The 26,107-nt window shown below is 43.3% G+C and overlaps 1 protein-coding gene across 1 annotated transcript in view; it reads left to right on the top strand.

The window, feature by feature from the left end:
• Positions 1-20,660: 20,660 nt before the first annotated feature.
• CALN1 (calneuron 1) overlaps positions 20,661-26,107 on the top strand; it is a 130,635-nt gene continuing 125,188 nt past the window's right edge. Inside the window, exon 1 of the mRNA XM_028708554.2 lies at positions 20,661-20,772. The gene's annotated coding sequence lies outside the window, so the exon portion shown is untranslated. The remainder of the gene's footprint in view (positions 20,773-26,107) is intronic.

Here is a 26,107-nt window from a genome sequence, read left to right as displayed (position 1 = left end):
TGTAAGGAGACTGAAGGAACATTCTTTCACCTTTGGTGGACCTGTCCGAGAGTGAAGGCCTTCTGGGAAATGATCTATAATGAGTTAAAAAAGGTATTTAAGTATACCTTCCCAAAGAAACCAGAGGCCTTCCTTTTAGGCATTGTCGACCAGAAGGTGTTAAAGAAGGACAGGAATTTTTTTATGTATGCAACAACAGCAGCAAGAATACTTATTGCAAAATATTAGAAGACACAAGATTTGCCCACACTGGAAGAATGGCAAACGCAACTGATAGACTACATGGAGCTGGCCGAGATGACTGGCAGAATTCGAGACCTGGGAAAAGAGGCGGTGGAAGAGGACTGGAAGAAGTTTAAAGACTATTTACAAAAACTTTATAAATTGTATGAATGTTAAGAAAGTGCATGAAAGGAAATAATATGGCATCAGCAGCCTAGATGAGAAATATATGAGAATAAGTGGAATGATAAAGATGAGATTTGAAGTAATGTTATGCCTAAACTAAGCAGTTAAATATTTGATGGAAACATGTAAAATTAGAGGCATAATGTATGAGAACTAGAACATAAGAACTGAAATAAGGTAATAAATTGCGGTTTATAATTTTTTTACGGAGAACGCAGGAAAGGGAGACGTGAGGAAGTCCAGATAGTTATGGAAAAAATGTATGAAAGGTTGGGGTTTTTTTTCCCTTTTCTTCCTTTGTTATATTTTATGTTTTATATCCTTGTCTATCTATGTTTTCTTTGTTTGTTACTTAGTGGTGATGGTGTTTCATATGTTTGGTGATTTTCTTTTGTTAAAAAATTCCAATAAAATATTTTATAAAAAAAGAAAAGAAAAGAAAAGAAAAGGACAAGTTCACCACCCCCACTCCCAAGTCCAACTGAACTTCCCTGAGATGCTGGCATCCAGGCCATCAAAGAGATTGTCACCTCCTTTTATCTTGATTTTATTGTTCCCTTCCATTAGCATTTGGCTGGAGAGGCATGTACAGGACATAGGACAGTGAGTATCCTTGGAGAGTCAGCATTCAAGGGTACTGTTCCAAGGGAAAGCTGTTCAATATGAGTTTTGGCTGCACTCGGAATTGGCAAACAGTGCTTTGTTTTTTTGTTTTTCCCAAAGTCAGCACTTTTACTCCATTGACTTGTTTTCAGACTTAATTCACTTTGCCCTTTTCTGTCCCTGGATGCTAATGCTCACAGTGGAAACTTGATTCTCTGCCCCTTGGAGGATATGAGTAATTTGGCAACCAATAACTCCACAATCAATTTCTTACCTTAAGTATCCAGTTTCCACCCTAGATTTTGAAATGAGGGTGGGATTGAGTGATAAGGGTGAAGATGCACATGCCAACATAGTTTGTGATTTTTCTTCTTCAAGTCATTAGATTTGACTGAAGATAGATACTTCAGATCCTCCATGCTTTCTGGTTGCAACTTTGCAGAACTCCTTCTACAGACTTCTCAAATGCAGGACATCAATTTTCAGTCACTACTTGTGTGTCCAGTAAACTGGGCTTTCACTTGATACACTTATTAGCCCATCATTCAAATTATCAGGTAGAAGAAAGCATTCTCCAGGACATAACAATGTTATGAAAGTTGGAGAAGGAGCTCTGAATGGTCACAGTCTTGTTAGGAAGTTTGCAGATATTAATCTTTGTTAATTCCAGCAAACAAAGCACTGAGGTTAGGTTAAAAACTGGGGGAAAAGAAAAAAAGACCAACAGTGTGGTGTAGTGTAGTGGTTAAGAGCGGTAGACTCATTAATCTGGTGAACCGGGTTCGCTTCCCCGCTCCTCCACATGCAGCTGCTGGGTGACCTTGGGCTACTCACACTTCTCTGAAGTCTCTCAGCCTCACTCACCTCACAGAGTGTTTGTTGTGGGGGAGGAAGGGAAAGGAGAATGTTAGCCGCTTTGAGACTCCTTTGGGTAGTGATAAAGTGGGATATCAAATCCAAAACTCTTCCTCTTCCTCCTCCTCCTCCTCCTCCTCCTCCTCCCCCCTCCTCCTCCTCCTCCTCTTCTTCTTCTTCTTCTTCTTCTTCTTCTTCTTCTTCTTCTTCATTGTATCTGTCAACTTGATCTCAAAGGGAGGAAGGAGTTTGGATAATTCACTATTGAACTGAACTTTTCTGGAATGAATATCGTACTCATTTTTTAAAACACTTCTGTATAAATCACTGCTTACATTCTGGAAGAACTGGTTTGCAGTGAGAACACACAAGAGGCCTCTCTAGTCCAGCACCCTGTTTTCCACAGTGCCTGAGGAGATGTGTCTCACAAACCCACAAGTGGAACATGAGAACAGGGGTGAATGGCCCTGTCAAATTCAATTCACTCTGCCTCTAATTTATCTAAACTTAAACTCCGTTCCCCACACTTTTGCAGCAGTTTGCAATTCATATTATTATTTTCAAATTCTCATTGAAAACTATCTGCATTTCAATTTATCCCAACAAACAGATTTTTGGGCATTTTAGCACTGTGGGTCAAACCACAGAGCCTGGGACTTGCCAATCAGAAGGTTGGCGGTTCAAATCCCCACGACAGGGTGAGCTCCCGTTGCTCAGTCCCTGCTCCTGCCAACCTAGGAGTTCGAAAGTACGTCAAAGTGCAAGTAGATAAATAGGTACTGCTCCGGCGGGAAGGTAAACAGCGTTTCCATGTGCTGCTCTGGTTCACCAGAAGTGGCTTAGTCATGCTGGTCACATGACCCGGAAGCTGTACGCCGGCTCCCTCGGCCAATAAAGCGAGATGAACGCCGCAACCCCAGAGTCGGTCATGACTGGACCTAATGGTCAGGGGTCCCTTTACCTTTACCTACCAATTGTTGCAAAGCTATCCCCCCTAATACAAGGCATATCTGTGCATTGCTTGCCCTGATCCTGTGCCTTTTTGTACACATTACTTGGCATTGCAAAATCTGGAGAAGCAGACAGCAGTGAAAAGGGTTAGATATGATTTAAAGCCATTGGGCATTGGAGAATAGGATAGTAAAGGCACCATCACGTCAACATACATGTCTAGGGACGAAGTTTCAGAATTTGAGCGCCACCTCATAGAAGTCTCTTGAACAAGGCTCACATTTTCATTATACGTAAGAGAGTATTCATTTCTTGAACCAGCATCATGAGTTCATATTTGATACTTGGGGTAGATGGCTCCTTTAAAAATGAGATGAAGAAAATCCTCCATGAGGAAAGGTTGTAACATTTGGGACTTTCTAGTTTTCAGAAGAAAGGGGACAAGTTAGATAAGTTGAATTATACATAGTGTGGACAAAGTGGATAGATAAAAGCTTTTCTCCCTCTTTCAAAGCAGTAGAACTTGGAGATATCTAAGGGAGCTGAATGCTGGAAGATTCAGGACAGACAAAAGAAAGTACAGCACATGGTTAAACAACAGAATTTGCTCCCACTCCCAGGCAGTGATGGGCACCTTGAACAGTTTTAGAGGCAATTTAGAGAAATTCATGTAGGATGTGGCTATTAGTGGCTACTAGCTTGGATAGGGATGTTCTCCCTCTGCTGTCACAAGAAGTATGCCTCTGATTAACAGTTCACTGGTGAGGAGAGTGCTTGATCCAGCAGGGCTCTTCTTATGTTCTTCTGCACAGGAAGCTGTCAAAGGCTCGAGTTATTACAAATCAAAGGAGGTATCTTCCTGGCAGAGCAGTTTTATTTAGCACTTTGACAACTTGAACGTTCAAGGAGTGTCCGTGACTTATATTGTGTGTCAAGGGTGTCTCTCCCTCTGATGAAATGAGTTGCAAAGTATCTTTTAACAATGCATTAGATAGATAGTAGATAGCTAGATGATAGATAGCTAGATTATAGATAGATAGATAGATAGATAGATAGATATAGATAGATAGATAGATAGATGATAGATAGATAGATGATAGATAGATAGATAGATAGATGATAGATAGATAGATAGATAGATAGATAGATAGATAGATAGATAGATAGATAGATGATAGATAGATGACAATACGGGTGAAAATAATATACAAAAATGCATCATATTGCAGGAAATTACAATGTGAACATTAGTCGAAAGTGCAAATAATAGTCTTTATTGGGAGAAACATGCACTAAAATATTGTTGATTTTCATGAGGTATTTTAAAAAATATTGCACATTGCTGCAATATGGGAACTGTAGCATGAAGGCATGTCACTTGTGTGTTTTTTTAAAAAAATGTGTGGTTGGCTTGACAATCTTTTAAAAGTGGTCCATTGTTTACGAGGCAAAGTTACCCCCTTTGAACAATTGGTCCTGGAGGGTTCCATTTTATTTAATTCCCGCAACCACCTAACTTTTTATTTATTTATTTAAAGCAAAAGCCTTTTTTTTTTACCCTACTCTTCAGCTGAAACGGGGCTGTCGGAGCTCCTTGCATATGGATCAGTCAAAAGCAAGACAGTCCCTTTTGCTCAGGCTTACAATTTTACGAGGCACAGCACAAAAGGGAAGAAAACTCAAGCATCAATTCTTAAAGTTTTGCAGTGATGCTTAAAAATAGCCAGCTTGAATGAAAATGGGTCAGGGAGAGGGGTAGCCAAAGGGAGCTGGTCTCTCAGCAGAGGTGATACGCCAGCCCTGCCTCAGATCATTCTCTCTCCCCAACCCTCTGCAGTCTTCAAGGCGCTGCTAGGTGACAGGGATGACAGAGAAATTTGATACAGTTTTAAATTTTGATTCATTTAAAGATGAATCTACCTGATCCACCGTTTCTGAAACTATGCGAATTGAAACACAACCTCTGTGAAAATTCACGCTCCTCTGAATTTTGCAATGCAGCTTTTCTGCCAAGTATTGTCTACAAAAAATGCATGTAGAAGGATACAAAACACATAATAACACATGCTTCCCATGAAGATTGCATCCCATAATGCATTATAGTCAAGGAAACATGTTTGCAAAATGTGTATATTAGGAAAAACTGCATATATGATATTAGGAGAAAGTTGTACTAAAATGCTGGTGAATTTTCATGAGGATCTTTAAAAAGGTATCAAGCTGGTGTAGAGAGAGGGAAAACAGTGGAGAAATGAACTTAAGCCTGGAAAATTGAGAAACGGAGAGAAACCAGAATTGGCAGCTGAAGGGAGAAGGGCTGATGGAGCTGGTCTTTCAAGGTTCGTGACTTGATTCCACCAAGATTACATTTGCACAGTGTATGCCCAGCCCCTGCGTGATGTGAATTTTTCTTACTTGGAAATCTCAAGCCAAGGTAATTGTATGAGTCAGGACTGATCAGAAGCCAGAGTACTGTTCAGTGAATTGCAAACCACTTAAAAAAGCTACATAGCTTTATAGCGAGTCAGGATATTGGTACATCTAGGTCAGTATTGTCCACAATGGCTGGCAGGAGCTCTTGGGGGTTTCAGGCAGGGGATACTCCTAGCCCTACATTGTTGGAGATTGAACTGGAGACCTTTTGAATACAAAACAGGTGCACTGCCACTGAGCCATGGCCATTTCCCAATTGACACCAGCAATCACTTCCTGATCCAGCTATTGTCTTTAGCTCAGTTGGTTAAAATATGGTGCTGATAATGCCAAGGATGCGGGTTCAATTCCTGTATGGGACAACTACATGTTCCTGCATTGTTGGGAGTTGGACTAGATGATCCTTGAAGTTCCTTCCAACTCTATACAGTGGTACCTTGGGTTACATACGCTTCAGGTTACATACACTTCAGGTTACGGACTCCGCTAACCCAGAAATAGTGCTTCAGGTTAAGAACTTTGCTTCAGGATGAGATCAGAAATCGTGCTCTGGCAGCGCAGTGGCAGCAGCAGGAGGCCCCATTAGCTAAAGTGGTGCTTCAGGTTAAGAACAGTTTCAGGTTAAGTACAGACCTCCGGAATGAATTAAGTACTTAACCCGAGGTACCACTGTAATTCTATAATTCCAAGCCCTGGGCAAGAGAAATGCAGTTGACTCAGGTGCAAAGTAGACACACAAGACCACTGTGCTCTCATGCAGAAAACTCTTTTACTTTTCCCCAGGGGCAAACAAGTTTCCCTGTGAAAATTGAGTGGCTTATTGTGGCTCCCCTTCTTTGGAATGCTCTCTCTGGTGAGGCCTGACTGGCGCTTTTGCTGACTTTTGGGTGCTAGTGAAAACTTGCCTCACCACCCCCAAGCCTTTGGATTGGTGTGACACTGTTTCATTCCTGGTGTGTTGCCAAAGCTCCCTGCGCTTGTGGGGCTCGCTTTGTTTTTATGGTATATATGTAAGTTATATTTACATTCTGAAATGTGCTGTAAATTGCTTGGATAATAAAGTCGAACAAAAATGAAGATGAAACTGGTGGTGATGGAGCAGCAGCCAGGATCAAAAGACCAATCAGGAAAGTTCAAGCCATGAGAGAAGGGCCAAAAGGCAAGTTAAAAGAGCTGGAAAACAAAGCAAGAGGCAAAATTGAAAAATAACCAAGAATTCAGGAGCATACCTAGAACTCAGGAAGACTCAACCTTGTTGCTCAAACAAGGCTCAACTAGAACATGGACCACCACCACCATGGACATCTATATGAGCAGAGACAGTGAAGGCTGGTATATTAGGGCAATGCCCTGCCAATCTCACCCTGCTCTCGACCAGCCATCTCCCTGCCTTACAACCAGTCCAGAGGTGGCCCTGACTGTCAGCTTCCTCCACTTCCTCTTCCATTTCAGTGTTGCCCTTGTAGAACTCAGCAGGGAGGAAGTGGAGACCAAAGTTGGCTCTGCCTGCACCTACAGTTGGGCTTCCTGACTCCTGATCTGCCAGTCCAAATGGGCACCAGCTACCATTGGGCAGAGTCAGTCTAAGTGTAGGGATACGGAACCTCGAGCCCAGGGGCCAGTTGTGACCCTTTATCTAAGGAAATATATCCTGGTGAGGCTGTTGCCATGCATCTCCCAGGAGTGCCCCCTCTCTCTGCCCACCTGTCACCACAGAGACTTCTGAAGGAAATTCTTGTCTTGATGGGGGGAGAGAAGAGGATGGTGACCCAATGAGGCTGCTAACAATGTATCAAAAGCCTTTGCAACCAACCTAAGGTCAATTTAAATGAGATTATCTTAGATTTATATAAAAGATTATATATCTGAGGCTACTGGGAGAGCACCAAGGGTTAAAAGGGCACATGGAAGATCTAACCCAGGGTGTACTATAAATGGGAAGCTATATGATCAAAACCTCCACTTAGAGCAATATCAGCAAGGGAATTTCAACAGGCAAAGCATGTGCCATAATATTGTATTGTGTTCATCTCAAAGAGCCCCCAAATTCCTTTTCTCACCTAAAACATCCCTTTGCTCAGCATTCATTTCATAATCAGAACACCCTGTACTATTCACCCTTTTCTTGGCTGCTGAAACCAGCATTGCTTATTGGTTCAGCTCCAGGAAAGAAAGAAAAAAAAGCCCTCCCTTCTCCTCTATTGGCTGTAAGCCTTTGGAAGGTTGGCAGTGCCTTTAAAGCTTTTATGCTGATAGAAGTTGAAAGACGATAATCAGAGACATATAAAGCTGAGTAAAATGCAGTCGCCATGCTCTGGAAAGCCCACGTTTTAACAGCCTGCAATGCTAAAGGAGTGTCTGGTCTGATTTAATTTTAAAGGAGCAAACGTAATGGAGTGTAAAATGTATGCAGAAGCTGTATTACTTTCACCTGTGCCAGAGTTTCGTCTGTATGTCCGAAAGGGATGCATACGTGTAAACTGAGATGAAGTGGTGGCTGGTTCATTCTGGCAAATGGGTCAACTTAATCCAGTTCCCAACAGCCTTGGTGTCAGCTTCCTCTTCCTTAGTCAGTGTGGTGTAGTGGTTAAGAGTGGTAGACTCGTAATCTGGTGAACCAGGTTCGCGTCTCCTCTCCTCCACATGCAGCTGCTGGGTGACCTTGGGCTAGTCACACTTCTCTGAAGTCTCTCAGCCCCACTCACCTCACAGAGTGTTTGTTGTGGGGGAGGAAGGGAAAGGAGAATGTTAGCCGCTTTGAGACTCCTTCGGGTAGTGATAAAGCGGGATATCAAATCCAAGCTCCTCCTCCTCCTCTTTTTTTTTTTTTCTTCTTCTTCTTGTCTCAGCATTTCCCTTGCATAATTCAGCAGGTAGGAGGAGGATAAGGATCAATCTAGCAATCATTGGCTCTGCCCATCATTGTCTCTGACTCCACCCACTGTCTACTTTCCACCTACTTCTTCAATGGCACTAACCACCACCGCTGAAATAGTTTTGCCCCGTGTATTGAAAGCTTAATTCAGATTTCTTGCCTGCCATTGGCTGATTCTGTGGCCTCTGGTCTAGCCACAATCTCTCTGCCTCACTTGCACATCTGTAAGATATGATTAACAGATTGATCTTCTTGTCCTCAGGTGTGGTGGAAGGGGGGTGTTGTATCACCAAACAAATAAACAACGGCCACACTAGCCAGATTCTTTTTGTGGTGAGAGGGCATACCCTTTTGTATTTCTCCAAGGACAGCAAAAGTGCACTGATTAATAAGATTCTAGAGGTGATATAAATCCCTTGAAATCTTAAATTTGTCCTCTCCCCACAGATTTCCATTTCAGCCTAATGATTTTTTTCCAAAGGTATTCTTGTCAAGCCACAGGAGTTATGATGTTCTGTGTTTTATGCTGTTCAGTAAAGGCTGCCCCTTGAAATATGGGACATCTGTTGCCCCTGCAGGAGGCAGAAAAGTCGTCATGCAAAATGCACCATTCCCTGCATCCCATGCTACAAAAAGACGCAGAGCTTTGATCGTGATGGACGTGACAGATGGGCAGGGGCATGGCTGATCTTTTAGGAGGCAAATGGTAAGAAAGACTGAATGATGTAAATGGCAGATGGAAGTGGAGCAGAGGACAAAACTGAAAGCCTAGATGTGGTTGCTTGCTTGGACATAATCTGCTTTGAAAAGTGATCTGTGGAGCCAGAAATTAAGCAAACTCTCCAATATCAGTCCTTTGCATAGCATTGTTAGCGTGTTCTGGGCATGTGAACGTGATGCCACATCCTTCCGTATGCAGCAGGGTGTTTTATATAGCACAATTAAGTCCACCACTCCCTCCCAACCTTTTTTTTAGGGGGGGGGGTGAGAGCATTATGCATCATTCAAGCTTTTTCCTATCCATATGATAACTGTAGTGTAAAAAGAAGAAAAGGAGCTCATTTAAGTGCTCCTTCTTCTGCACTAGGGAGATGTTCTAATGAAAATCCCACAGCTCTCCAGAGCATCATCATGAAGAATAGCCATTTGATCTCAACAAAAGTTAAAGAAGTTAAAAATAACTCGGGGGGGGGGGGGAATGTGTGTGTGTGTGGGGGGGGGAATCGCTCCCTTGTAGCCGTGTCTCTCTGTGAGATTGATTCATTTTGACATGAAGACGGCAGCGGCACACACAGATGCTGGAGTGCGGGACTCTTTGACCGAATGGGTGACAACCTGAAAATGCAGCATCCGTATCTGGAATCACCAGATGTGATGATCAAAGACAAAGATGACAGTAGTGATCCAGGCAGGAAGTACCTGTTTGTAAAGGAAGGCTGATCTATGCGGAGGACCACCAAGTCGCAAGGTGGTTAGATTGGTCCCAACTAGGGCCAGGGCCTTTTCAGTACCGGCCCCAACTTGGTGAAACGCTCTGTCACAAGAGACTAGGGCCCTGCGGGACTTGACATCTTTCCGCAGGGCCTGCAAGAGAGAGCTGTTCCACCTGGCCTTTGGTTTGGACTCAGTCTGACCCTTATGTTTCCCTCCCCTTGATCTATGGGCTATTATTAAAATGAGGCTGCATTTTAAATTGTATTTTTAACCTGTTTTTTAAATCCGTTCCCCAATTTTGTTTTTATTGTAATTTTACCGGTGTTAGCTGCCCTGAGCCTGGTTCTGGCCAGGGTATAAATAAATGTATTATTATTATTATTATTATTATTATTATTATTATTATTATTATTATTACATGTTTACAAGGATCATGTGGCAAAGGCATCCTGCAAACTGGGCCACATCTGAACCATGTTTAAAGCTGTCAGTAGCTACTAGCCAATGGGACACGGGTGGCGCTGTGGGTTAAACCACAGAGCCTAGGACTTGCCGATAAGAAGGTCAGCAGTTCGAATCCCTGTGATGGGGTGAGCTCCCGTTGCTCAGTCCCTGCTCCTGCCAACCTAGCAGTTCAAAAGCACGTCAAAGTGCAAGTAGATAAATAGGTACCACTCCAGCGGGAAGGTAAACACCATTTCCGTGCGCTGCTCTGGTTCGCCAGAAGCGGCTTAGTCATGCTGGCCACGTGACCCGGAAGCTGTACGCCAGCTCCCTTGGCCAATAAAGCGAGATGAGCGCCGCAACCCCAGAGTTGGTCATGACTGGACCTAATGGTCAGGGGTCCCTTTACCTTTACCTTTAGCTACTAGCCATGATGACTATGTTCTTCTCCTTATTGCAGGCAATAATGCTTCTGGATACCAGCTGCTGGAAATCATTGGAGTGGCGAGTACTCTTGTGTATGCAGGCTGGCCAATGTGAAAACAGGATGCTGGACTAGACGGTCATTGGCAATTGGCTCTTTATATGCACGGATTCCACGCAGGGCAGCAGCTGTTTGCCTCGCTTTTATAGGGCAGTTTATTTTAATGCGTTACAAAAAGCCAAGCCAAGCAAGTGCAGAGAGCCTTCGAGAGCGGGGGAATAAAATAACTCTGCAGGCTGCATGGACTCAGTCAACCGGTTCTGTTGACCTTTCTCTCTCTGTCTCTCTGGCTTGGAATTTTAATGACTATTCAATTATCATGTTGACATAAAACTCAAACATTAGAAGTCCCACTTGAAGGAGGAAAGGTTCCTGACAGGACAATTTAAAAGGCCTTGGTTAAAGAAAAGAAAATCCATAATATAATAATTACCCTTTTCGTAGATCTACTCTCTCCTCACCACACCTTCAGTGGCTTTTGAAAGACTGTTTAATTTTCAAATGCGATTATACTAAATCATCTTTATTGAGCATTACATCCAGCAGACGAATCTTACTGTGCGTCAAATAGTTTGCCAGGATTTTACAACAGGTTATCAAAAAGCCCATCGCAACAGCGGACCATGAGCGCTTCCAATCACCCTTTATTTCTTAATTTATTCCCCCCTTTTTATTGCGATTTTCAGAGAAAAGAAATGGAGCTTATGTTAATTATTTGGCACGCAAGGCAGGTGTTGTGTGTAAAGGAAAGACAGAGGTATGGGTACTGCCCACAGGTTTAGATACTGAAACTATAGAGATATGAGGGAAGAGGCGTAGGAAACTAAAGATACAAAAGATTCATATGAGGATACCAGAACAAAGAGAGGCTATTATAAACAAGACAATTAACATCAACAGCTGAGACTAGGAATGAGCAAATCTGTCAATTTCAGTTTCTCAGGGTTTTTTCAATCTTAAATTAAGTTCTCCATGTTTCCACACCAGGCTGTTATTGTTGTTAAAAGGTCCTCATGAAACTTCATCAGGATTTTTGTATGATTCCTGCCCCCCCCCCCCATGTACAGAGTTTTCTGTGCAATTTTGCCTAATATACACATTTGTACACACCAATTTTCCCTAATACAGTGCATTTTTGCATGGTTTTTTCAATCAACATATACATTCCCTCCCCCCCCCACACACTTTACTGTAGTACGTTATTTTTTTACATACACACTACTTGGCTAGAGAAGAGGTGCAAAGTCTGAATGATGGTTGCATTTCGGTTTGCGTATTCTTTGGGAAAGTGTGAATTAAGTGGGTTTGCCTTTAAATGGGAACTGAGTTGAACTTTTCCTCCATCCCTGGTTGAAGCCATGCTAATCTTCCCTCCGAAGCTTCAGCCCCTGGGTTAGGCTTGACCCGGGAGTGAACCTGCAGCCAGCTGGTGGCTGTGCCCCTGCTCAGCCGGCTCAGAGGCAACCCTAAGGAGAAGGTGTTGTTGACACTGTCACTGTCACCTCAGCCCTAAAGGCCTGGCCCGGGTGTGGCTTCCCTCAATGAGAGAACCTGCTTGTGCCTGTGGTGATCACACAGGGTCCCCGGACGTTTGACGATCTATTGATCCCTGTGCCACCACTGTGATTGCTTCCTCGCTGCCACCAACCCGTTTCTCTCGGGTACACATGGAGTCCAGACAGTTGTTAACATTAAACCAAATAAACAAGTTTATTTTATAAGCTTTATCAAGTTTATGGTTTCAGAAAATTTTTCTTGTCAGTTTCTTAATCTTAGTTTCTTTACCGGCCCTTACCTTCCTATTAACTACTAACTGATTATACCAACTGTTTAACTGACTGCTCCTAACAGATTCTCTCACTCACTCACTCACATCAAACTATCCCAACCCACAGACATATCCTCTCTCTCTCTCTCTTCTTCAACACCTGACTGACTACTTAGCAACACTAACTCCAACTCTAACTCCTCCCCTTGGGTTGCCACTGGCCAATCACTTCACATCATTTAACCCTTTCCTTATGACCCAGCATGATATCACCTAGGAGGGCAAATGCCACCTCAAAAAAATGTGCCCTCACCAGCCCCTCCTCCATGCTACGCCACTGCCCAGCAGGGCAAGGCAGCATTTCTCATTTTGCCTCAAGAGGTGAAAAAGCGCAAAACGGGTCAAATATATGGTGGAAATGTAAAGAAAAAGAAGGTGCTTTTTATCATATGTGGTGGGAATGTAGAGAAGTTTTTTTAAAAAATGGGAAATGATATATAACGGATTGAAAAAAATGTTTAAACTGACATTTGTAAAAAAAAACCAGAAGCATTTTTGTTAGGGATTATAGGACAAGACCTGCCAAGAAAAATAAAATTATTTATGTATGCTACAACAGCGGCAAGACTCTTGTTAGCACAAGGATGGAAGAACGAGGAAATCATAACAAAAGAACAGTGGCAAGAAAAATGGATGAACTATGCGGAATTGGCCAAATTGACATAAAAACTGCGTGACAAGGACAATCATGACTTCAAGGAAGAATGGGAACTTTTCACAAACTACTTAAAAAGACATCAAAATAACTTCTTGGCAGGTTTTGAATAAACATAGACAAATTTATTAGTTGAATATATGATAGACAAGGCAAGGATATGTATAATTTTATAATATGCAGAGAATAATATGTGTAAAGAAACCAGAGAGGGGAGCTGAGGGAAGTCCTGGGTGGGGGAGGGAAAAAATAATGTAATTGAATGTTTGGATTGATAAATTGTTATGTTGAAACTGTTTAATAATTTTTATTTTTATTTTTAAAAAGAGGTGAAAAAGCACACAGCCTACCTCCACTGTTGGCGTCAGTTACAGGGATTTTCAAGAAGGGAGTGTGTTGTTGTGCTTGCAAACTTCCCATAGGCCTCTGGCTGTCCAGTGAAAGAACAAGTAGATGGGCTTTGGACCTGATCCTGCAGGGCTTGCCTTATGTTCTCAAGGCAACAGGAGGATCTTAGATCGTTTTTGCATGAGCAGAGTAAACAACCATCGAGACAGTTCTAGTCTCCCGACTGGGTTCGGGAAGAAAAGATCCAAGATTCAAAGCTCAGTTTGGGTCTTTTGAAGCAAGACACACATATCCATTCATCATTAGTCCTCTTCCTTTTTATCTTCTCCTTCAACACCTACTGCTGTTTTCAATCTAAATCACAGGATCGCTGCCTATTTTGTTTCATTGAAGCTCATATATATATATATATATATATATATGCAGGTTTTGGTGTCCTCGGGTGTCTTCCCGTGTAAAAGATGGGGTGTCTAGGCGACGTTTCGACGAGGTCTCACTCGTCATCTTCAGGCTGGTGCTTTCGGCTTCTTGTTACCGAAAGCACCAGCCTGAAGATGACGAGTGAGACCTCGTCGAAACGTCGCCTAGACACCCCATCTTTTACACGGGAAGACACCCGAGGACACCAAAACCTGCATTCCTGTACCCGTGAAAATCTACGAAAGCATATATATATATATATGCTGACAAAGACCACCTGACAACTGAGTTACAGAATCTCTCAAATGTGTTAATTGCCAATGGATACCAGCAAAACAGGGTTATGAAGCTAATCCAAAAAGAAACACCCCCCAAAAACCAAGACACAGAAGAAAACAATGGCATGGCCCTCCTTCCTTATATCAAGGGCACTACAGATAAAATTAGCAAAATCCTCCATAAACACAATATCAAAACAGCCTTTTGCACCAACCAAAAAATAGCCAATATCCTCAGAAACCCCAAGGATAAAATCCAGTTGGAAAACCAAGGGGTCTATGAAATACCCTGCAAAGTCTGCCCAGCCACGTACATTGGACAAACAAACAGACGAATAAATGCACGTATTGCAGAACACAAGAATGCCGTCAAAAAAGAAGAAAAAACTTCCTCTCTTTTCCAACACATGAAAGAAACAGGACACGAAATTAATTTTGCAGATTCCAAATTGCTCTTTAACATGGAACATCACCACAAGAGAATAATCATGGAAGCCATCGAGATAGAGAAACACCCTCACAACATGAACAAGCGTGACGACACATCCCGCTTGCCAGACATCTGGAAATTAGCCCTCCCCACAAAAACTGACACCAGAGCCAGAGGCACACAGAACGCCATCACCAATCAACCACACCAGACCCAAACCCAGACCCTCTCCACAGATAAATTACAGACACCATCCAGTAGCCAAACCATGGTGGCACCTCCGGATGCTGCACCCCCCTGCAATCCCTACACAGATCTGGCTGGCACAGGCCACAAAACCACAGCTCGCCCCTATACACGAAGCCAAGCCAGAGCACAACTACAGCCATCTTCTCAGAAAAACTCTTCACAAAGTTCAAGAGGTCAAGACACAAAGGCTTTAGCAACTAATCCACACCTAATGACCCACCTAAGTGGTACTCAGGATATCACTCAAGAAATCACTCAAGATATCCCTCAAGCAACTAAGGAACAAAAGAAGAAAAGGCACACTAGCCTGGGAACTTCCTCTCGGCCCAGAACATTGGAGGCTATACACCACACCCCTCAACAGTATTTATAGGAACTCAAACACTGAGATCCTGCTCTGTTCCAGTAACAAGAAGCCGAAAGCACCAGCCTGAAGATGACGAGTGAGACCTCGTCGAAACGTCGCCTAGACACCCCAACTTTTACACGGGAAGACACCCGAGGACACCAAAACCTGCATTCCTGTACCCGTGAAAATCTACGAAAGCAAATATATATATATATATATATATATATATATATATATATATATATATATATGAATAATGGAACCCTTGCAATTATCATGCAGGGAACCTGTCAGTTGAATCATTGTTATTTAAAAATAAATGTCTCTGTCTTTATGATTAATGCAGCAATACAAGACATATGCCTTCAAAAATCATGAGTCAGACCTCATCAGTACTAGGGGATTGGTTTTAAAAATTCATTTACAGTTATATGCAGTAATAACATATTAGGTTTCTTTCTTTTTCTTTTGAACTATCAATCTCTTTCTAGTCTACCTTTTTACAATGGTATAAAAGGTGGGTTGCCCCAGATTTAAAACAAATGAACAAACTGCACTAAAGCTTATCCTAAAAAAACAAACTCACAACAAAATCAGTAGTGGCAGAGACATAATCAATCATGGACAGAGGAAGAGCAAAAGCAAAGCCTCCCCCCTAATAATAATATTATTATTATTAATAATAATTATAATAATGATGATCTTGTCTTCACTAACCACATAAAAGCAGGCAGTCTGGGGACAACACATATTTTTTTTCAGAATGCTGATCTGAATCCTGAGCTCCGTAACAAAGTAGCTTTTGTTGTGGACACTTACAAACTTCATTTCAGCTACAATGCAACTCAAAGACAAGACTCTCTAATGGAACAAAGGAGTGTGTGGGTGTGTGGGTGATACCTGAGATCTTCTGGTACCAAATCATTAAGGGTTTAAAGGCCAAAGCTAGCACCTTGATTTGATCTGAGAAGGAAAGTGGTAGTCACATACCCTCCAAGTGCCCCAATTTTCCAGGGACAGTCCCAGAATTACAAAAGCCTTCACAGCTTCTGATTTGAAGGCAGTGAGCTTGGGGGGAGGGGGAGCTCAGAGACTTTGTGGGTGCCTGGGGAAGACACCAAGAGCTCTTCAGAGCTCAGGGGTGCCATGCTGGTGATTCACACCCTGGACCACATCTCCTGTGAGTCACTCCCTGGAGGACAAAAACTATGGACAGAGCTACAGTCCCTCAGTACTGTGCTACCTTCTGGAACCCATCCAGCAGGTGGAACTGAAGCCACCACCAAACAGTTCCTGCCAAGTCCAGAAGGAGGGTGAAGGCAGGGACTCCCTTGTCTTTATTGAGCTATATGCCATTCTGTGACACTTTGGGGCTGAAAAGCAGAGTAAAGATGCTTTAGATAAGAATACTATCATTGATATCAAAAGCTGTAGAGAGACCAAGGACATACCCTCTAACATTTCTCCGATGAAAATAGGGACGTCCCATTGCATAATGATAATTTTACTATTTATACCCCTACAAGTGTCCTTGTTTTCCAGGGAAGTCGGTGATTTAGAGAAGCAGTCCCGGTTTCTGATTTGATCCCAGAATGTTCCCATTTTCCTTAGGCTGTCCTTATTTTCATTGGAGAAATGTTGGAAGGTATGGAGTTATCCAACCGCCGAGCTGTCTGAAGACAATCCTGAATAGGGAAGTTTTTTTAATGTTTAATGTTTTATTATGTTTTAATTGTGTTGGAAGCTGCCCAGAGTGGCTGGTGCAACCCAGTAAGATGTGTGGAGTATAAATAGTAAAATAATCATTATGGAATGGGACGTCCCTATTTTCATCAGAGAAGTGTTGGAAGGTATGGCCTCTGTTAATCTAAAGGTTAGACTTTTCCTCACAGCTCATGCTGGCAAAAGACACCTTTCTTTCTGCTCTTTCTATCACTTGAACATTTTGTCAGCCCTATGCTTACGCTTTGGCAATTCCCCTAGCACTGAGGTTTCCAATAATCTGACTGTCAGATAACCTAATGTAAGGCATTGTGAAAAGTGAGAGGCACAACCTGCTGGTCAAAGACAGAGGTTGCCAGAGTTGACCCACAAGGGCCAAAGAAAGTTCTGGTGCCCAAACCAAAAGAATCTCCATCCTTGATGTAACCCATACTTCGTTGGAGTGGAGAGGAGGAAGGAGAGAGAATAAGGCTAGTTAGCAGTGTTGTTTTGCTATGCTAAATACTCCAACTTGGCCTCCTTTGATTTTGAGGTGTTAATTATTTTCCCAGAGGCTGAAAGAAAGCTTATTTAGCTGCCTTCAAAGCTCAGTTGTTCCTTCTTTGTAGATCGCTTCAATCAAACGTGTTTCTATCTCTTGCCATGTTTATTTCTGCCTTCTGCTCCTGTAATTGGCTATACACGCTTTAAAAGCCTGTGCTTGTTGAGTTAGCATTTTTCTCTAAGTTGCTGGAAATGGCAGAATCTCTCCCTCTGGAGCACAAACCTCTTCTCTCTCCCCTAGTCCAAGTTACCAATTGTACTCCCTTTGGGATTAACCCTTTAAAATGTACTTCTGCTTTGTAATTGCATGTACCATTGCCTTTTACAGAGCTACAATTCTCAGAGTTCACATAGAAGATGGACTGATTGTTAAACCACTCTGGGAACTGTAGCTCTGTGAGGGGAATAGGGATCTCCTAACAATTCTTAGTGCCCTTAACAAAAGACAGTTCCCAGATTTCGGTGAGGGTGGAATAGTCATGACTATTAAAGTGATGTGTTTGTGCTTTAAATATACAGTGCTCGTTAATCTCTGCTGAGCTCTGTTTTAAGCTACATTTTTAAATTTAATTATGTTTTCAGCTGGCTGACATTTCTTTCTGACATTTTATATGCTCTTAATATGTTTTGTACACAGTTTTATTGTGCTAATTCTTATTACATCATGTGGATTTTAAAGTGTCTTTTTGTCCTTAAATGTTTTAGTTATTTTTTTATGGGAAGCTGGGATATAAATGCAACAAGTAATGAATATTAAACAGAATAAGCTAGAAGAGTTGTAGAAAATAATTTTTGTGTTTTAAGGGAGAGATAAAATAGTGTGGTTCTAGTTTATAGAAGAAGAAGAAGAAGAAGAAGAAGAAGAAGAAGAAGAAGAAGAAGAAGAAGAAGAAGAAGAAGAAGAAGAATTTATATGTGCTGTAAGCTGCCCAGAGTGGCTGGAGAAACCCATCCAGAGGGACAGGGTATAAATAAAGTTGTTGTTGTTGTCGTAGTAGTAGTTAGATTCATTCACAACTTGATTGCAGGTGTTGCCACACAAAGATTGATTACTTACAAATGCAGAATGGGTATTATGTGGCATCTGTAACAGAATGAAATGGTCAAGTGGACATATATGAGATAAGGCAATCTCACAGGTAAACTGGTCCCAAGCTTTAAGGCCATTGTCTACTAGTAGTAACATACTGAACTTGGCCTGGTAGCAAACTAGCAACTAGTTCAGATATCTCGGCGCTGGTGTTACATGCCAGCAAGGTCTCCATCCTGTAAGCAATCATGCTACAGAATGGGGGGGGGGGTGAAGCAGTGACCCACTCCCCCCTTGTGGCAGTGATCCCAGGGTTCCCCGTTAAAGGGGTCTTGAGGGGAGGCATTGGACATACGCCGAGAGGTTGTCATTGCTCTCCCCTGAGATGGCGGCGAAATGGGGGGGGGGGCGGGCTCTCTGCTTATGTTATCCATATGTTCTCCAGAGCCAGCCCAATCCCTGCACATTCTGGATAACCCTGATGTCTCCCAGATCCCCTGCTGGGGACTGGGAAGGATAAACGCCCAATGCCTGAGCTAAGGTCTCCCTACATTTGAAACTTAATGAAGTTGTGGCCAATTTTAATTCCATAGCAACTGCCCCACCCCATCCCCCCAAAAAAACACAGCCCAATGAAGATCAGCATGTACTGAATACTCAGTGCTTGTTTGGGAAGGGCAGAAAACTGGAGTTGAAGTGGAGGCTGAAACAAGTTTCCGGAAGAGGAGCACTCCACAATATAGCATGGTATTGATGGGTTGGGCATGATTCACCACTACTGGAAGGAACAACAACACAATCGTAGTGGAGAAGATAGTTGTGATATTCCTGCCGCCCTGACCACATTTACACACTTCCTCCATTGGCAGTCTAAGGGCTCATCCATGCTTCCACTTGTTCTGTGCTTCCTCAGCACAGATCCATGTGGTTTTTCTTTAGCCCTGTTGCTTTCTCCAGGGAAACCGGTTGTTTCCCACGGAATCATAACAAATGTCCATTGGCACAGGAGAAGCAGAAGAAGATGCTGAACAAAGGGAAGTGTGGTTAAGTCCAAAAACCATGCACAGAGTAACATTCAAGGTTGTTGCTGCCAGCATGGTGTAGTGGTTAAGAGCAGTGGACTTGTAATCTGGTGAACCAGGTTTGCTTCCCCGCTCCTCCACAGGCAGCTGCTGGGTGACCTTGGGCTAGTCACACTTCTCTGAAGTCTCTCAGCCCCACTCACCTCACAGAGTGTTTGTTGTGGGGGAGGAAGGGAAAGGAGATTGTTGGCCACTTTGAGACTCCTTAGGGCAGTGATAAAGTGGGATATCAAATCCAAACTCCTCCTCCTCCTCCTCCTCCTCTTCTTCTTCTTCATTATTTCAGTTTGGATTTTTACAATGTTGTGCACACCAGAGAAAGGGGATGACGATGTCTTCACCCAATTGCACATTAACTGATTTGTTTCCTGGCGCCTGCACCCCCACCTGACTCAAGTTCATCTGCACATGGGCTGTTTTCTGCACATGTGCAATGGCTGCCTAGAGTGTCGGACTGGGACCTGAGAGACCAGGGTTCAAAGCCTCACCCAGCCATGAAAGCCCGTCACTGTCTCCAGAGGCGGAGCTAGCTGCTCCAGCACCTGTAGTGGCCCGCCGGGGTGGGATAGCTGCCCATGGGGATGCAACGGTGCACATCCCAGGGGGTCGCTGCCCATGGTGATGTCACCCACCCTCAGGGATGAAACCCAGGGTGGACCACACCCACCTTGCTCTGCCTCTGACTGTCTCTCAGCCTAATCTACCTCATAAGGTTGCTGTGGGGATTAAATGAGGAGGCTACCTTGAGCCCCTTGAAGAAAAAAGGTGGGACATAAATGCATTAAATAAAGGCAAACCCCACACAGCTTACATTTGCAAATCAGGTGGAAGCTGCTTTGTGGGAAACTGCATCAAGCAAGCAAGAAGCTACAGGATGCATATGCATAGGAGCTAACAGCATGTGCACTCACTTCAAAGAGGCTTCTGGATGAGGCCAGTAGCCCCTCCAGCCCTGCATTGTGCTCTCAGAGTGGCCAACCAGAAGCCTCTTCCAGGAATCCCACAAACAGGACCTAAGCGCAACAGCAACTCTCCCCTCCTGCAGCCTCCAGTAGCCGGTATTACATAACTGGTATTCATAGACATCTACTCTTGCACTCCTTTCATGTTGAAGCATTGCTTTTCTACCTTTCTACTTTCAAAAGCCTCTTCTGTGCCTTTAAGATTACCCTCTCTTATTCCAAGCAGAGCCTCGGCTCCTTCAAGACCATCCAAATCTATTTTTAGCCAATACCACCAGGATCCCTTCCTGAACGCCAGTGGCCCTTTCAATTACTACAGCTAGGATCCGGTCCAAAACTCTCTTCAGGTGCCTTCAGATTAAGTCAATCTGCCTCCTTTCCCCCATAAGGTAAGATTTATATGCTTTTTCTAGTTCTGCTGCAGTGCTTTGCCACCTTTGGGATCGAGCAAGCTGCCTTTCCCCCAGCTGCATTCAGGGGGGAGAACTGTAGTCTATCCCTATTACTCTCCCCCCATCCTACTGGTGTGCTTCTGGGGGGATATGTTAGCAGTTCATTGATGCAGGTGAACTGGGTGAGTTGACCTCACCTTTTCTAAATCCCACTCTGGGATGCTTTGAAACGAGGTATCGTTTTACAAATGAAATTGGGCACCTGCATCTTTGCAATCCGACTTGTAGCCTCTGTTTATTTGGGTGGAATTTGCCCCAGTGAAAATGACCACTTTCATTATTGAGATATGTGTTTACTTTTGGTTCCTTGGGAAGGATTTGGACAGGAGTCGTCTTGCTGCTTTTTAAAAACAACATAAGACTGAAATATTGGACGCGGGGAGGACTTGCACATGTATCATGCTGAGAGCGTGTCCCACATAAATAGTTGTTTACATGGAGAGAAGGAGCCTCGTGGATAATTATCATGGGATAATTTGGAAATGGAGGGTGGGGGAGTTGTTATTTAACCTTGGTTTTTTTGCCCCTTTAAAAAAACATCCCATTTGATCTGATTGTTTACTTGAATCAGATGCATCTTCTCCCAGTTGTGGAAACTTTTTCAAGCATGAAGTCTTTAAAGCACTTGATCTGGAAAACCACATTCACATCCACACCATACAAGTAAAGCACTACCATTCTACTGCAATAATCATGGTTTCTTTCCAGGAATCCTGGGAAGTGTAGTTTGTTAAGGGTGCTAAGGACTGCTCAGAAACCCCTATTCCCCTTCCAGAACTACAACTCCCAGAGTTCCTTTGTGAAACCACTCTGGGAACTGTAGCTTTGTGAGGGGAATATGGGTCTCCAAACAATTCTAAGTACCCTTAACAAACTATGGTTCCCAGGATGCTTTGGGGGACCTGTGGCTGTTATAGTGGTATAGCAGTGATTTAAATGTATGGTGTGAATGTGGTTGTATATATACGCTCGCCACAAGCAGATACCCAAAGGGACATTTAGCATTTAAAGAGCTATTTAAGGTTCACTCAATGACATATGCCCAGTCTAACTTGGTTTCCCTCCCCACCCATTTATTATGCTAAGCTTCCCCATACCATATCACAGGTGGCTTATGAAGATTCCCTTTAATGTAGGTGCTACTGTTCAGTGAGGGACGTGGATGGCACTGTGGGTTAAACCACAGAGCCTAGGACTTGCCGATCAGAAGGTCGGCAGTTCGAATCCCTGCGACAGGGTGAGCTCCCGTTGCTTGGTCTCTGCTCCTGCCAACCTAGCAGTTCAAAAGCACGTCAAAGTGCAAGTAGATAAATAGGTACCACTCCGGTGGGAAGGTAAACGGCGTTTCCTTGCACTGTCTGGTTCGCCAGAAGCGGCTTAGTCATGCTGGACACATGACCTTCCTCAGCCAATAAAGCGAGATGAGCGCTGCAACCCCAGAGTCGTCCACAACTGCACCTAATGGTCAGGGGTCCCTTTACCTTTACTGTTCAGTGAGCTGTCTGAATCTGTCTGGGGTGCACAGGATCAGTAGGGCAAACCTCGGGGGGTGGGGGTGGGTCAGCCTGCTTGGGAACCATTCCCAGAAGAGAGCTAACTCCACTGCTGTCTATTTGGATTGATGGAGTAGAAGGCAGGGAGCCAAAGCCAGAACCAATGAGAGGTAGGGCCAAGTACTTCTAGTTTTGATCCCATCCTCCTCCCCCTCCCTGCTGAGTTCTAGCAGGGCAACACTGAGACTAATTAGAAGCTGACAGCCATGACCGCCTCCTGAGTTGGTTGTAAGTAAGAGGTTTGGGAGATAGATATTGGCTGGTGGCAGATTGGCATTGGTAGGGCAATGCCCCCACTCACCCTAACAAACCAGCCTCCATAGGTCAACTGCACACTGGAGATGCTTGGCTGGACTGCTTCCCCCACAGGTCTTTATACTGTAAGTGGAGGTCAGGGAAGTCAGCACCATGGACAACTCCCAGTGGGCCTTGCTGATTGGAGACCTCTCTCCTATTATAGCTATATAGGGATGGTATCTGAAGGCAGATCCACACCATACATGTTTAGGCAAGTCTACCCATATGTTTAGAAAGTTGAGGTCATCTTAATCCGTTTTAGTATTTTAACCATTGCATGTTTTAAAGCAGGGTTGTAATTTTCCCCCTTGATTTTACTGTTTTATCTTTTGTCAACTTATCTGAGGTTTCTTACAATCAAGCAGTGTGTGAATTATATGAAATAAATAAACAACACATCTACAGCATATTAAATACTTGTTCAAAACACATGACTTCCCCCAAAGAATCATGGGAACTGTAGTTTTCCTATAGCTGAAATACCGCTCCCTTGGCACTGAAATACTAGCACCCTTGGCAAACTACACTCCCCAGGATTCTTTGGAAGGAGCTATGTGCTTTAAAAAGGGACGTGGGTGGCGCTATGGGTTAAACCACAGAGCCTAGGACTAGCCAATCAGAAGGTTGGCAGTTCGAATCCCCGCAATGGGGTGAGCTCCCGTTGTTCGGTCCCTGCTCCTGCCAACCTAGCAGTTCGAAAGCACGTTAAAGTGCAAGTAGATAAATAGGTACCGCTCCAGCGGGAAGGTAAACGGCATTTCCGTGCGCTGCTCTGGTTCGCCAGAAGCAGCTTAGTCATGCTGGCCACATGACCTGGAAGCTGTATGCCAATAAAGCGAGATGAACACCGCAACCCCAGAGTCGGTCATGACTGGACCTAATGGTCAGGGGTCCCTTTACTTTTACTATGTGCTTTAAATGTTCATTGAATGTGTTTTAAATGTATAGTGTGGATGGATCTGACCTTGGCTGAAAGCTAAATCTGAAGCCTTCTCAGGAGTGAAAGAAGCAAAGTGTGGATGAGAGCCACACACTGTGGCCTTTCTCTAGGAACCCCCCCCCCCCCAGCACAAAATGGGAAAATGTAAATAGCGTTGGAGGCATAACTTTTCATTAGTACCACAGAATAGAAATAAAAGGTTGAACTCCCCCTCCCACCTGCTGTGACCTCAATAACCATCGGACCCCCAGGGAGAGATATTTGCATTTCTAACTAATGTGTATGTTAAATACAAAGATCCATCTAAAGTCACATCTAACTTGATCAAGTAAGTTAATGTTTCTTGGTCTGTTCGTTAATGAACTCCCTTTCTTGATTAAGCCCTTAAGCCAGTTTTGTCTTTTCTTCCTGCTTTCTCAACCATGTATAGGAAACATTTGACCCTCCTAGTGCTTCTGAACTGCATCTCCTACCATCCCTAGCCACTGACCATTCTTGCTGAGGCTGGTGGGAGTTGTAGATCAGCAACGCCTGTAGGGTTACACCTGCTCTATCCCAAAGATCCTAAGCTTCCACACATAGCTCCTGTTCATTGAGTTCTCATTTTCTGAACCATTTCTACCAGATGTATAGCTATTTGTCCTGCAGTGGGAAGTGGTTCCCTAGTACCAGACTAATACCCCAATTCTCTCTTGTACCAGATAGAAACGCTTACAGGACACTGGAATCAGTTTCAGATGTGTATCAGATGCACAGCTTCTTGAGCAAACATGGTAACAGAGAGCCAGTGTGGTGTAGTGGTTAAGAGCACTAGATTCGTAATCTGGGGAACCAGGTTCGCGTCTCCACTCCTCCACATGCAACTGCTGGGTCACCTTGGGCTAGTCACACTTCTCTGAAGTCTCTCAGCCCCACTCACCCCCAGAGTGTTTGTTGTGGGGGAGGAAGGGAAAGGAGAATGTTAGCAGCTTTGAGACTCCTTCGGGTAGTGATAAAGCAGGATATCAAATCCAAACTCTTCTTCTTCTTATATTATAACTGAAGTGTCTGAATGTCTTCAAGGGCAGTCCATATATAATGCATTGCAACCATCTAGCTGGATGAATACCAGGGTTTGGATAACTGGAGTTTGGGCTGTCTGACCAGAAAGGGGACAAAGCTAGAGTAGATATATATATGTTACACTTTCCAGTGCCATAGGACTGTTGACTAAATATCCAACTCTTAACCAAGGAATACTTCTAGGTTAGCTTCATCTATTAGCAAATGCAAATTAAAACAGAGTTTAAAAGTCAAAGAGTGTCTTTATCAACTAGTCCAATTAGTGTTGTTATGAGCAGTTCCTAAATTCAGGGATTTACCAGGAAATTTTCAAGTTGCTCAATCAGCAATTTCATCACCCTTAATAGGATAATCGCTTTCCTTGAGTGATAGGATAATCTCTCTCTAGCAGATTGTACCTCCAGACAAAGATAAACTGTGATTAAACAGTCAAAAGACCTTGTCTATTTGATGCAAACTTGTAGCATCCTGTAAACCTTTCAAGCGAAGGAAAATAGAAGCTTTTGACCTTATGTTAGACTCAGCCCAGCCAAGTCAGGAGGTCATAGGTCTTTGATATCAAAGGTAAGCTGCATTCACCATGGCGGTTTGTTCCATTTTCCTGATGTTTTGCTAACTGTTAGTATGTGGATTATATTTGAGCTTTCGCACAACATAAATACCATTTCTGGAAATATAACAGAGTACAGCTCAAAGTTAGTGCTTATTTCAGTCTTATTTGCAAATTAGCTCTTTTATGGAAGCAAACTCAGAAATGACCATTCAGTTTTTTCAGTGTTTCACTATATTTCTGGAAGTGGCCATTATTATTATTATTATTATTATTATTATTATTATTATTATTACTACTACAGTGGTACCTTGGGTTACATATGCTTAGGTTACATACGCTTCAGGTTACAGACTACGCTAACCCAGAAATAGTGCTTCAGGTTAAGAACTTTGCTTCAGGATGAGAACAGAAATCGCGCAGCAGCAGCGGGAGGCCCCATTAGCTAAAGTGGTGCTTCAGGTTAAGAACAGTTTCAGGTTAAGAACGGACCTCCGGAACGAATTAAGTACTTAACCCGAGGTACCACTGTATTATTATTATTATACCCCAGCCATTCTAGGTGTCTTCCAACACATATAAAAACATAATAAAATTTCAAGCATTAAAAACCTCCTGATATAGGGCTGCCTTCAGATGTCTTCTACAAGTTGTGTAGTGTAAAAGTTATGCCTTCAGGAAATGGAGTTATGGCTATGCAGCCTACCCCTCCCTCTTCCCAGGCCAAGGTGAATAGGAAGGCCTTGCTGCATCACCATCCCCTGGACTCCCATAGCACCAAGTAGATGAGGCAGTTTTGCCTCAAAGGTGGCCCCTATCCAGCTCCAGATCCTCAGTAGCAAGCTTTGGTACCAACCCATCACCTTGAAA

Source organism: Podarcis muralis, chromosome 15 (genome assembly GCF_964188315.1).
Source record: "Podarcis muralis chromosome 15, rPodMur119.hap1.1, whole genome shotgun sequence".
NCBI classification, from domain to species: domain Eukaryota; kingdom Metazoa; phylum Chordata; class Lepidosauria; order Squamata; family Lacertidae; genus Podarcis; species Podarcis muralis.
This window is presented reverse-complemented; position numbering and strand designations above follow the sequence as displayed.